We start from the raw sequence: 14,469 nt of genomic DNA on the forward strand, positions 1-14,469 counted from the left end.
TCTCTTTAAGTGTGGTTGGAAATACTGCATAATATTACCTGCATGTATTTACAGTGCAAATGGTCCTGAAGTGTTTTAGAGCCCTTTTTCTCATTAAAATAACTCTCAGAGTTGGGGGATTATTTAGTGAAGGGGCTTGAGAGTGATGCAAATGGATATGGTGAATTTTGTGTTTATCTGTAATTCAAGGTGAAATACACATATTGGACTAGTGATTTAACTAGGGGGGCAGAAGTTCTGCATTTCACTCCTTGCTTTCTATTTGGTTATGTAAGTTGTATCTCTTAACAAAAAGATGGAAGTGTAAAAGTATCTTGTGTTTTACTTGTAACATAATAGTCTTGACTAGACATGGAAGTGAATGCAGGAGGTAGGCCAACAGTTTAGGAACATGTGTATCTACAAGTCTGTGCTGCTACTTATTAACTTCTTTAGCTCATAACTGCCCAGAAGGGGCAGTTTGGACTTTTGGTCTGTGTCTCATTTGCATAATTTCTAAAAGGCTCATTAAACCATGCTAAGCCCCACTTAGTATACTGTTTGTTACCTGCTGAATTAGTTGGGAAGGGGGTCCCCTTTGTCTGTACCATGCATGCCTCTTTGCTGAGCAGACGTACGCTCTTTAGGCAATTGACTGCAGTTATTTGGTGATGTGGTTTACTCATTTCACGTAGATGAGCAACTTAATACAGAGAGGAAATGAAAAGATATCCTTGTCAGATACTTAGTGATCCTTGAACAACTGATTATGATAAAGGTGAGAAGTAAGTATCCACTCACTGCTTTCAGGTGAGGTGATTTTACATAATTACATGTTTTAGAAACATTCTCCAATGTATTTGTTTCTGGTTGCACAGAGGTTTAGGTTTTGGAAATTGGTAATGAACTGTTCATTTGTGTTAATGCATCTGAATTCTTTGAAGATAAGTGAGAGGAATAATGCACTTAAAAAATCCCGTTTATATTGAAGACATAAATTAAAAATTGTTAATGAATATCTCTGGAAAAAAAATAAAGATCTGCCTTTAAAAATATTACATAGCTGTATCCAGTCTTTTCAAAAATATTAGTTGTATCCTATTTTCCTTCCTATCTTTCCACTTGTTCTTAGCCCCCTCACATTTTCCACAGAGAGCTTAAAAAATCTGATCTGCAACTTGCAGTTTAGAACTTTCTGAAACACTAAGTTTTGAGTAAGCTTTTTGAGAGCTTCATTGATTAATCTGTTTTTCTCTTAAACAGGCATGTTGGCTAGCTGTTATTTGGGTTTTGGAGTGGGTTTCTTGTTTGCTTTTTTAAGGCATGATAAACAATACTTTCTTCAAAAGAGGAGGCAAAAAACTCATGCACAGTGTGAGAGCAGCAATTGAAGAATCAAAAGTTGAATTTCAATTCTTATTTTCCTCTCTCTCTTACTTCCAACTGAACCAGATTCAACAGATACAAAGCTGTCTTCTGAAATCAGCTGACAAAAGCTGTATTACATCTGTTGCTTGTTGCAAGTGTTACTGAGATATAGTAGGATTTATCAGTTCAAGTTATGGAAATCTTGAACTGTTGCCATTGAAACTCAGAGCAATGATGTTTTCTTTTGTGTTGTACAGAACCTGCTTCTTAACTGATAAATTTTTCCTGGTATGAGGCAAAGTACCAGTGTGTGTTGCATGGGAGCAGTGAGGAGGCAGGAAGAATTCTTACTGGATTGATGTAACCTGTGAAGTGAGGCATAGGAAAAAAAGATTGAGAGATGTTTGATCAAGCAGTTGTGAAGAGCAGTTGGAGATACTTATAAAAGAAAAGGACAGGAATTGGGAAAATACAGAGAGTGCTGGAACCTGTCAGCAACAAAATGGCTGAGTGCTAGGTGCAGTAGCAAAAATTCCCATCAAGTTCTCATAAAATACAGCAAGTGGGAAAGTGAAAAAGGGTTAGAGTAATGGAAATCTCTTTGCCTGTATTAAGCAGAAGACTTAAGCATGAATGTTGAGATAATGTGATTTTTTTTGTTTGTTTGTTTGGTTTTTTTTTTTTCCGTGTCATGGCAGTCAAGAGTGGGATCTTGAAGGAGGAATTTCAAATATATATAAAGTATTCTACACTCATATGCATGAGATGACCTGTCTCCTGAAGAACTTGTTTCACATATCTTTCCTGGTAGGGATTCCATTATATTGGGAGTATGTTGTTGACTCTTAATATGAGACAAGACTAAATGTAGTATCCACTTCTAGTTTTTAGTTTCCTGGTATTCTGTCAGTCTTTGGCAAGCAAGTCTTCTAGCACTTGGTAGAATTCATAAACCCTTTGTGCATAAGTGAAGGGTTCAATAGAGGTGTTTGTGAATAGCAAATTATTTTGTCTTTAGCAAGCATCAGGCAATAGAGATATTATTTTTGCAAAACATAAAAAGAAAAACAGGAAAAGAATTGATGGATACGTTAAATAAGAAAGAGGCGTTAAATAGAAATGAGGGAAGTAATACAGAGAGAATTAGAGGAAAGATATTTAAAACAATGCTGGAAAAAGAAATATTGCATCTTAGTAAATAGAAAAAAATGGTGTGAAACCAGTAAAAGACAGTAGGAGCAAAGATGTAGGTTTTCAAAGCTAATATTACATACAAAATTGACCAATGTGATACTATAAAATGTTGTGTTAAACAGTATACGACTATGCTGCTTCAGTTTCAAGGGCTGTGGGATTTTTTGTGTGTGTGAGCATAGGTACCTTTCTCCATGACTTGTAAGTGTAGTTTTTTGACTGACAGATACTGTGATTATTTTTCAAGCCCTATTAGATGTTGTAAAACATTTTAGAATGAGATTTTATGTTGCTTCCATGTAGAGTTCATGTCTATATGGCTTATGTAGTGGATGCTTCAAATGAGTGAAATAACAGAGGTGACCTGCACCTTCTTTCTTTATAGTTTTACTGGGGCACTAATGTCCAATCTTCCTATTGAAACTCTGTACACAGTACCTTGGGGTGTATTAACGTGGTGCTGTTTCCTTACTGTGCTGTAGTTTACCTTTTATGAATAACTAATCAACACTTCTAGCTTTATTTAATATCCTTTTATATAAACAAAGATTCATTACCCTATAATAAAAGATACCCTTTTACATTTACTGCTGTGGTGCAAAATGTTGTTTGCTTTGCCGGATTAGATAGATAATAAAGTACAGTAAATGTTTTTTTTTTTTTTGTCAATATTTACAGAAGCATGGCTTTTTATTTATTTATTTATTTATTTAAACAGCCATGCATGGAAATATGTTTAAACTATTTTGAAGGATTTAAATCTTAGGAAGTATTTCCCTCTGGTATAAGTCAAGAGAGAAAGCATTTAATAGTTTTTCTTTGAAGAACCTTAATATCAAAAGAGAAGCTGTTATTTGAGCAGTATAGGAAATCTAAGAACATCAGATATTTGTCACAGAAGGATTTAAACTTCAGTATCGGTATAAAGAAATTTAAATTCATTAAGTTATTGTCCTTACATTAAAGTATATATTAATGTGATAAACAATTAAAGCAGTATCTGAAATAAAAACTTACCTAGGAGATACTTGATTGAAGCTTTATCTGTGCTCTGTCAGAATATACTGAGACTCACTCAGCAGATAGGAAGCTTTTTTCTATTTGAAATGCATTGTGCACTCTCGTCTTGTGATTTCTTTTTCCACAGCGTCTTGTTCACTGCTGCTTCGTCTTGTGGTATTGGTTGTTTCCAGTGTATTTCCAGGTATCCCCAATATCTGTTTTCTTCCACATTCATCATTTTTGTTTATTCTTCCCTAATCAGGTAACAGAAAAGAACCTATGAACTTTGCATCTTCCCCATCCCCCCCACTTCTCATCCCCCCCCCCAAAAAAAAAGAAAAAAAAAAAGAAAAGGCAAATGAACTGACCCCAGTTAACTCAAGTGTTCAGCACCCATTTAAAGATTTAGTATCCAGTAAATTCCATCTGTTTTGTGTAGCTATTCCAACACTGAAAAGTTATTTCCCTACACATTTCGGTAGCTTCCACGTTTCAGATTTCTGTATGAAATATGCAGGATCAGTAGACATCAGGTCTTAACTTTTAACCCATGCGACATTATTCTGTGAAGGATGATGAAGGTCTGCCTCTCAGCTCCTTATGCTTCTGTCAGACACAGATGTGAAATGCTGCTTTAGAATAGAGGGAAAAAAAATCCCAAAGGGTGTAGTGTTTTGTCATCTCTCAGGACAGTGAGCACGCATGGCATCAATGAGTAGCAGATATGAGCTATTCAAACCAGTCACTGAACTGACAGGATGACGCTTTCATACATAATAGACCCATTAATTATTTCTTCTGATGGACAGCAGTGTCTACTAGAATAAAAAAGCAGCAGATGATAATACTAGGTTTGATAGGTGCTCTGTGTTTGAACAGCTTGTCATCAAGAAATGAATCCAGGAAAAACTGCTGTTTTGGGATAGAATTAGATAAAACGGACCGGAATTGTTTTGACATGGTAGATGTCATGTATAGGGTTAAAAACTCCATTCAGGTTAAGGTCTATTCATAGCTAGCTCTTAATCAAAAAGATGTTCCAAAAGATTTGCGTTAAAAATTGTGGTTTGTATTTTGCTTCATGTAGCCTTTCATTTGGGGAACCTGGCTGTAGTGTGGATTCTCATTTATAGTTCAATGTGCAGATTAAGCCCGCACATTCATGGGGGTTTTGTCCTTTTTTTTTTTTTTTTTTGGTCTTTTTTTTTCTCTCTTTTTCCCTGAAGAAAGAAGCCTTAATGTTTTAAAAAAATGTTTTTCAAAGGACTCTGTGTATGTATGAAGATGATGTTCAAACTCATTGCACACTTTATATCAAACAAAGGCTTTCTGACTCACAAATCTGTTTCTAATTAATGTAGAAATTTAAATTGTCTGATTTAATGTTAATTAAACACTCTCTTGAGGTTAGTATGTGGGAAATAATATGTATTGAAAAACCCACTTTAATGTAGCATAAATCATTCATAAATCTGTCCTAAAATATAATGGGTAAAGTCTTCAGTCACTGTACCAGTGTTGATAGGTGCAATGTATGCTGATTAGGGGGAGATAGTACAACATTTGGAACTTTTCCTTATAATATAATTTTATATTTTTCTTCTTGGAATCTTATTTACTGTAACTTTTCTTTTTAATTTATTGACAAGAAAACATTTACAATCAATTTTGGTTTTTTGTTTTTTTTTTTTTTTTTTTTTTTTTCCCTCTATACATTGAAGGTGAAGAAGAGATAAAATGATGAGAGAAAGAAAGTAGACTACTTACTTTAGAACTGGGGGAAACATGAAATGCACCAGAAAGATGGTGGGAGAAAAGGCTACTTCTACAGGTCTGTACTTGTTTACTGTATGTATGAAGAGCCTCTCTCTTAATTTGCCCTAGTCTTGTTTCATTGAAACAGCAAAGTTATCTTCATCTTCCTTGTTATGAAACAATGAAGAGTATCTGGATAAAGCTTTTTTGGTTTATCCTGTCAATAACGATGAACACAGTTATGTCCTTATATCACATCAAATAACTTTCGGAATACCTTTGGCTTCTAGCTTTAATCCTATCTAGCTCCAGAACAAATCCAAGCCTAGAAGCATATGATGGCTGTAACTTTAAATCTAAGTTGTCAATCTTGTCTCTTTAGATAAGGAGTTGAGTTGCCAAGGATACAATGGGTACATGATGTAATGTCCATGCTGAAAGTACTGGAATGAGGTTCTGAAATAATGTTAACACTTCTGTCTCATGATTTCTGTCCTCAAGCATACAATGCATATCTGGAGTTGATAGCCTAACCTGAGCTGAAAATGTCCTAAATTTAGTATGATAGTTCATAAAGATGCTGATTCTTATAAAACCCTTCCAAGTAATTAGAATCTGACAAGGCACAGTCTTTGTGTGTATAGCAATAAGATAACTTTATACATTTTGTATTCTCAGATAACCTTTCAGGAGAGAAGGAACAAACACTAGCCCCGGTTTGCTTCCCCATTGCAAATCCTAAAACAGGGCACTCAAATAGCTACTCTGTGGTTATCCCCAAAAGAAGTCCAGAAGTGCAAAATAATTGAACCTTTTTTTTTTAAACACATGTGTGCAACCACATGCATACAATATATATATATATAAAAGCCATTTCTTTTCCTTCTTTGGAACTAGGTAAACTGAGCTGTTTGTACATCAGTATCAAAAGTATATTGCTGTCTCAAGTCTGGAGGTAAGGGTAAACTTGGATAAAGCAGCATGTTAAAGTTTCGGGGATGACTGACAGTGATCCTGACATCTTGGTGTGCAACCTGAGTCTAAGAAGGAAGTGATTGGTGTTAGAAATTCAAACTCTGAAGACGAAGTTGATTAAAATTTTCAACCTGGAATATAACACAAGGAAGAGGAATTGTATTTTTAGCATGGTGTTCTGAAAATCTTTTCTGTTTGGTCAAGCTACAACATGAATAAGCTATGTATATAAGCTACATAACTAAAGGCGATAAATGACATCTCCAATGGCGAATGTTGCTGGTATGTCTGAAGTAGCAACAGTTTCAAGCATGCACGGCTATAAACTCCATAGGGCCTATAGTCTGTCTTGTGACTAGATGTCAACTGTGTGACAGTCAGCACTGCAGTATGTGATTAATTCTTGTAGAGTTTGGTTATCTTGCACTCACAATGGTGTGAAGAGGAATTCCAGGTCTGTAAATAACATCAGTTGACATGGAGGTCTCATACCTCTAAACCAGGAGTAAGGAGTCGCAGGGGGCTGGCGACATCCCTCTGCTTCATTTCAGTTGTTTCACAGACATGTTGTTTTCTGCATTACTTTCTGATAACAGGAAAGTTAATCTGTAGCGAGGAAAAAGTCCCAAATGTCTTCGACAGACCTGTGTTTCAGTCCTCTCTGGTTTTCAAGTAGTGTTCTGCGTCTGCAAGTTATAGTCAAAAACCTCAAAATAACCACTATGTGGCTTTGGTTAACAATGTATAAAAACTCTGCACCGGAGAATCAGATCTAGGGTGAATAATGCACTTAGCCGTTTTAAGAAGATCACTTTATAGAAAAGTTGCACAGAAGTCAGCTTTCTTGAAAAATGTTTTCAATTTTAAGTGTGTGAGCATTCGAGGTGAAAGCTCACTGAGATTTCATTGCAATCTCACTGAGATTTGATATTTACAGTATCAAAACTGATAGCTTTGCAAATAATATTAAACCATGTACTACTGTCTGTGTTAGTCCATTCATGATGAATAATTATGGAATCTTCAAGTCTAAAAGGCCAAGTGTTAGCCCTACTGTGTGAAAGTAATTTATCAAATATGTCAGGAAAAAAATTTTTCCAGTAAAACTGAGTGTTCAGTAAAGCCATATCTCAATGAAATGTTTCTACAAATTATAAAAGTGTGTGATAAGCACTAATGTTAGTACTGTAAATAGATTTGAAAAAAAAAATAAAAGAAGACAAAGTTAGAGAACACTTCTAAGCATTTTCCTTTTTGAGAATTTTATCAAGGATTTATCCTTTTTCTAATAAACAGCCATGCACATGGAAATCCCATTTTTACCTTTTTTTCCTAAATATTGTCATTCAGCTGCTATAGATCTGTATGATTACCTGTTTCAAGTGAGTTGATAACGGTAGTGGTCGCTTTTCAGAGAAAAGCAGTGTATTTATCAGAATTTTTAAATTGCTGAAGAGCTAATGTTCTGAAGAAAATGTCATCATTATTGCTGCTTCCTTTTGTTGCCTGCAAGTAGTTCTTGCTTTGTGAACAAAATTATTTTCCTACTTAGTCTGAAGCCTTACTCTTTTTTCATCTTTTTTTTTTTAGGGGGGAAGGGTTTTGTTGTGACCTCATATTGATAATTATTTGTTATTGCAGATTAAATCATTCTGTTTTGTCAGTGGAATATGTGATTATCTTCCAGCTAAATTAAATTCATCTGCAAAACTGTAATTTTGTGTGATCAATATAGAATACATTGTACATTTCTTTAAAAAAAAAATCAATAAATGTCTATATAAATGAAAACAGTCTTCAAAGTTTTAAAATTTTGCAATCAATCAGATAATTAACACTGAGTAATTTTTGACTTAAACTTAAAAACGTGACAGCCTGAATCTTAAAATTATTTTTAATTTAACAGGAATATCCACTAGCTTTCAGTTGAAAAGAGATACTTTTGTCTTTCCCACAATGAGACTTTTCCTCATAAAACAGGTCTTCTCTGTAGTCCAAAAACTGGTTTAGAACAACAAACTCAAAAGAGAAATGGAGTGAGATCACTTAGAAGGAGTATTTGTTACCTAGGAAATGAGTGAGTACTTAGCACAACTCTTCTCTTGTCAGACATCTGAGGGCTTTTGTGTTTCCTAAATTTTAGTCAAGTTTAGACTTGAGTCAAAGTGGCTTTAATATGAAATACTTTGAGAAGACATACAAATATTTTTTTTCCACTTTTCTAGTGGAATTGTTGCTAGTAGATGTATTTGGACAGAATGCTTTAATAAAAAAATACAATAATGATGATTTAACATTATTTCTAATACTTTGGTTGCTACTAACATTTTGTTGGAAATTTTATTCAGTGAAATTTTATTAGAATAATACTTGCAATTAAACTATAAAATGTATTTTGAGGAAGGTTACTAGCATGCTGACACAGGTTTTAATATGTTTTATAGATTATACTTTGTGCGTTTTTGTGTATTAAAATGTGACTGCTTTGTTATGGTTTTTTTCCCATTATTTTAATATTGGAAACGCCGAAAGTTTTCTGCTTTTGTCTAACACTGTATTAGGAAGGATAAGTAATGACTGTTTCACATATATATGAGCTTCAATTATATCTTTAATCGTATTTTAATTAATGGATCAGTACTTGTGAATGTGCCGTCTGATTTAGTCAAATTACAGCAGGGTGCTGTTACTGAACTATTGAGATTGGTAACAAGTTATGAAACTGTATCAAAGATTGAGCAGTTTTGCATAATATATCTGATGAATATGTGCTCAGCAGATGTTGTCCAGATAACTTTCAATTGACTCTGTTTTTGTAGACTATTGATATGTGCATGCAACAGATGGATTATGACATTGGATTTAATTTGATTTTACACTAAGGTGGAACCTCTCCCCCCTCAACTGTGTTAAAGGGAAGTTTTACAGTTAAATTTTTTGTTGTAAAGGTAAGGATTGGTAACACTGACCGCAAATTTTAGAAGAGTTTGTGGGGGGTGGTGTCAAAGATTTTTAAGTTTTGCTTATGCGCAATCTTCCTCTTTCTCTCCCAACTTGATCATTCTAGTTGCCATAACAACTTCATAATAGCAGTACATTTGCTGCTGTAGTTAAGGTTGTGTCAGCACTTCCATTATAAGCTACTGTTTTCAGGAATTTGTAATTTACCCACAGGCTTAAAAATGATATACACTAAGCCTATGTAATTGGTTTTAATGTATGGTACCAACTTTTTGAAAGCTGCTGTTTTCTGATCTCTGATGGCATGTATGAAATCGCATATTGTTTCAACTGTTTTTTTCTTTTTTACCAAGAAGTAGCAAAATATTTTTAGTCTAAAACTAATTTTGACTGGTTCCCATCTGCCAGAGGTATGAGAATCAACATGTTCTTTTGCTCTACCACAATGATCCATCACGCCTGTATCCAGTTAGACCCATCTGTTCCTCTTAGTTAAAAGGTTAGTGTGAACATGATGCTTTTCTGGGAAGTAAGAAAAATATAACCTTTTTAATAAGAGAATTTCATATCTCATTAACAAATAAGCATTTGATGTCTTCAATACTTTTATAATTAATTTTATGTTAAATAAAGTCTAGCTATATTAGATGGTGGATGGTTTTATGAAATGAAAGTAGTAGAGGGGGAGTCAATGAACAAAAGCTAGGATTGAAAACAGTCAGTTATTCATTGTAGATATGGTTTCTGTTGTAGAGTTTTATCAAGGAATTGTGCGTAACTTTAATGCAGCTTTCTGAAATCTGGAGATTGTTTAACTTGAAAAACCCATCTAAGTAGCTACAAAATTTGCCAAAGATCTGGTCCATGCTCTCTAACAAGTGATCCCACTGGGAGCTTGATAAAGGGATTGTTCAAGGTCTTTCCTCCACGCAAATGGATTTTATTTTTGTAAACACATTAGTTTCAAGCAAATTTACAAGGCAAAACACAAACTTGCTGCCCTGAATAATTACGAATTGTATACTTGTAAGGATTCATGGGGCTTTTTTTTTAACCTGTCTTATTGCCAAATGTACTGCAAGACACTTGAACCTCAAACAAAATGATGCCTTTTTGCTGTAGGAGACAACAGTATGACAGTATGTTGTAACGTTTTAGAAACTGCTCTGTAGTCTTGTTACTCACAAATTAGAAGGGAACAAACTTTCTTCTGATTTTTAATCACTTTGTTTTTATTTTATTTTAATTAAAAGTCTTCATTTACATAAAATTACTTAAATGTGAAGCAAGTATGTTCTTTAGTTCATCTATGTAACTTCTTTACTGTAATAACATGTAATAGCAGGTATTTAGACATTTGTTTGTATCACTTCAGTTGATTGATGTTTGAAAAGCTTCAGCTTCAACATGTAACTTTAAAAGGAAGACTCGTTTGATTTGATTTTAATGGTCTCTAGTAAGTGTAGCTATTCATTTCAAAGGCCAATTTCTTTGATTTTATTTTTAAGGGAAAATCTAGTTTAAACTTTGACTATATTAAATCTGATATAATCTTCTTATTTAGAAAGTATTTGTTTATATCCTCCACTGAAGAGAGATTGTGGGTATTTCTCAACTGAAAAATGCAAATAGTTTTTTAAAAGCTCATTGACATCTTTGCCACAGACTTTCTGTTTGATTCTAGACAAGTGAAATATTCAGCCCAGATTTCCTGTGTCCAAACACTTTACCATACTTTTATTGCTTTCCTTTTTTCCCCTTCCATCCCAGAATATGAATAATTTTTAGCCATTTTCTATTATGTTTTTGAAATTATAATCACAAAATTGATTTTGGAGTGTTTTGTTTCCAACTAACTATTAGATTTTACAGCTAAAAACCTATAAATGTTGCAAGAAAGCCCACCTAACTCCTGAATAAAGAAATTACTTTTAAAAAGCTACATCATGACGGTGGTTGCAAATTGTATCTCTGTGTCTAGGTTGTACAGAAGTCTGCATTTGCTCTATCATCTTCTGTTAGTTTCTACTTTTACTTCCTCCCTACTCCCTGAATTTATGGAGCTTTGAATTTCAGACAGTTCTTTTACCTGGAGGATTAAAATTAAACCTTAGCATGAGTGTTTTATTCACCCTAGTTGTTTTCTAGGTTTTGTGTTCTGTTTTGATTTTAATTTTAAAAGATTTAGCCTCTCTCTGATAAGTAGGAATTCATGGAAACATTTGCATCCTTTGCAAATTTCACAGCTATCAGAAGTGGTAGTGTCTCATCTCTGTGACTTCCGTTTTTTGAGCAAATATCCAGAGAATTCTAGCTTAATATTAGCTTGGTACTTTTCTTCATAGTACACTTCATATGAAAGGGAATATTGAAAGGAATAGTTTAATGTTGCAGGCTGTAGGTAAACTATAGTCTGTCTACATTTACTTTGAGATTTGTAATGCAACTCTGTGGGGCTGTTCAACTTACATTAGTTAAAAGGGTTTGCTAGAAACTTTCTGTACCAAAGGTCTCCCTCTTCTGTCAATGAAAACTGGGGTAAGAGATGAGGTTTGTGAGTTGCATTTTGGAACAGCAGTATAGAATTAATACAACTAGTAAAGTCTACATTGTTGGGCTAAGCTGTTCAAAAAGCTCATAAATTTTTTTTTCGTACATGTGCTATGTTGATCTTTAATGTATTAGAGATTATGTAGTGGAAGTATCATATATTTGAGGGGAAAAATTAAATGGAATGACAGAAATAATTTGGTTTTGGTTTGGTTGTGTTTTGTTTCTTTTTTTAATTCCCATGTTTTGCAAATTGTAAAAATGATTATCCATAAAGTCCTAGGTGCAGAAAGCAATCAGCTATAGATCTCTTCTCTTTTTACTTCATGTCTTTTATAATTCTGAAAACAATTCCCTTCAAAAATACTACATTTGCAAAATTACTGCTATTAAAAGAACTTTTTGGACATTCACTGGTGTAAGATTTTTATGTCTTTGCTTGCTAATAAACATTAATTTCACTGAAATGATATTGTTCAGCCTTTAGTTGAGCCTAGGTTAAAATTTTGTTAAGTTTCAACCTTATCTGAAAGGTTATTAGTTTCTTGTATATTTTTTCTAGTCTTCTCTGAGCCACATGTGTAGGTCTGACCTAGCAGGTAGTCATACATCAGAAGAACACATGCTCTTAATTTAAGTGGTTTTATAGCAATGTTGTGTGGTACCCATTCTCAGTGTTGTGATGTGACAAATGAGCTAGACACTTATATTCTGCAAATGAGCAGGGCTGTCCTGCAAGGGACACAAACAAAATTTACCTGTTTCCCAGTGAATAAGGAGTGATTTCTTGAAGTCTTCCTGGAGAGGTAGCAAAACAGGTCTTGTTCAAGAACCATTATAGTCTTCCTGCTGTATGTCTGCTTTTGTTTGTGTTGTGTGGGAAAATAAATTCTTTCTTCCTGCTTTCAGACTGGATGCAGGATTTTTAAAAGAATTGTTTTATAAGCTTGTCAATTTTCAAGAGAAATCAGTACACAAAAAATATAATTAGGACAGAAACAATTAGGGGCTACTGCGGTGGTACAGTTTAAAATCCAGTTTATTATGCAATTAATTAATTAATATTTAAAAATATTGGAATTTTAGTTTACTCTTGCTAATTAGGTATTTTATTGTCCAGTCTATTAAGTAAGCTTTTCTGGTTTATACATTTTAAATTCTATAATTTTTCCAAATTAAAAACATCTACTGAAGGCTTTGCAAGAAATGAGAAGGATGAATAAGTAATGAATTAGCTTTCACAGGCTAGTTAAAAAAAAATTCTAACAATAGATCAAGAAAGTCTAAAGGAGAAAGGAATCCAGTACAGCTCTCATTTGTAAGGCGAATATTGATGAATAAGGCACCATCAGGAGTACATACTGAAAGGCCAAAAAATCAGAAAAGATGAGCAACTTTCCTATGTCTCTGAATCATGACTCATGACATACATTGTCTCGCAGTTTTATAGGGATGAACGGATGTACTTTGTTGATAGCTTGGTTCTTTTAAATTTTAATCAATACTAAACTATTTGATTAATGAATCCTGGGAGTTGAACTTTATCATCTTTGCCCACTTGTGGAGGAGAGATAGATTCTTTCTCAGGAGGAGGATGTGAAAAAACAAAACAAAACAACCATATAGAAGAGATACCTCTTCTGAGGTAATCTATGAAAATAGTTTTTATAGGGGTTTATTTGTTTTTTCTCCTGGGGATTTGTTGCTGCAGAGTTGGGAACTGGAAAAAAAACAGTAGAACACCTTTATAACCACTTCTGACAGATCTCACATTGTAACTATCAATTCATAACCTATTTTAAGATTGCTTTAGAATTTTGAGAAAGATAGTATTTTGGTACCAGATGTATCTTTATGTTATTAAGGATGCTATATTTGTGGGAACTGAGGGAAGGAGGGAAAAACAGATCCTGATGGTTATTGTTTGTAACATAGTCCATCAAGTAACTGTCTATATTCCTACTACTACCTTTGAGTAAGCAAAAGGAGGACAAACTAATTTATATATAATACGTTGTTTACCTGTTTACATGCTGGGTGTTGTAATTATGCTCAGTTACAGTATTTTGAATTGCATTTTTTAAAGTTTGCCAATAAAGACGTCCTAGGAGAGAATTAGCCTCTTGGTGAGTGGTGCTGGGCTCATGCAAATAGTATCTTCGAACACCTATTTGGGCATGTAACTCTGCTTTTGTCACTGAAACTACAGGTCAAAAAGTGTTCCTTATATTTTTAGCTGTTGATTAGTGGCCAGTGCTCTTTTTTAAAATGGTACTTGAGTGTAATTCTCTTGTGTTTTCATTCAACTGGAGAATTATGAAAATATTAGAGTTTGTTTTTCATTATGTGCTTTTTTGAGTGACTCAATGTATGAATGCATTTGTCAGTTAGATTATGAATATCATGCTTTATGCCTTATCTCAGCCTTATTTTTAAGGAATCTTTGTATTTTCCTTCAATTACACAAGTGTCAAGTCTCAGAGGGGAGCACAAGGCTCATGCTTCTGTTATTCATCACGATCTCCTGCCACACTGCAAGCATCCTGCACACTGGCAGCAAAAGACTGCTATCTCAGTACCATTCTGTCAGCCCACGTGTGAAGCATACTTGGGTAGAAAATGAAAGATTTGCAGATTAAAGAGACATGGGCATCAGGAGCTGGATAAGAGGCAGTAGGGCTGTTC

The 14,469-nt window shown here is 34.0% G+C and overlaps 2 protein-coding genes across 8 annotated transcripts in view; one reads left to right on the top strand and one right to left on the bottom strand.

Annotated features, from left to right (window-relative positions):
- Positions 1-4,161, bottom strand: part of CHRM5 (cholinergic receptor muscarinic 5) — a 50,616-nt gene extending 46,455 nt beyond the window's left edge. Inside the window, exons 1-2 of the mRNA XM_032984717.2 lie at positions 3,912-4,161; positions 3,559-3,797 (exon numbers count right to left, since the gene is read on the bottom strand). The gene's annotated coding sequence lies outside the window, so the exon portion shown is untranslated. The remainder of the gene's footprint in view (positions 1-3,558; positions 3,798-3,911) is intronic.
- Positions 1-14,469, top strand: part of AVEN (apoptosis and caspase activation inhibitor) — a 128,130-nt gene that overhangs the window by 38,793 nt on the left and 74,868 nt on the right. The window lies entirely within an intron of this gene.

The sequence above is a fragment of the Tyto alba genome, unplaced genomic scaffold, assembly GCF_018691265.1.
Source record: "Tyto alba isolate M040663 unplaced genomic scaffold, T.alba_DEE_v4.0 Super-Scaffold_18, whole genome shotgun sequence".
Taxonomy (NCBI): Eukaryota; Metazoa; Chordata; class Aves; order Strigiformes; family Tytonidae; genus Tyto; species Tyto alba.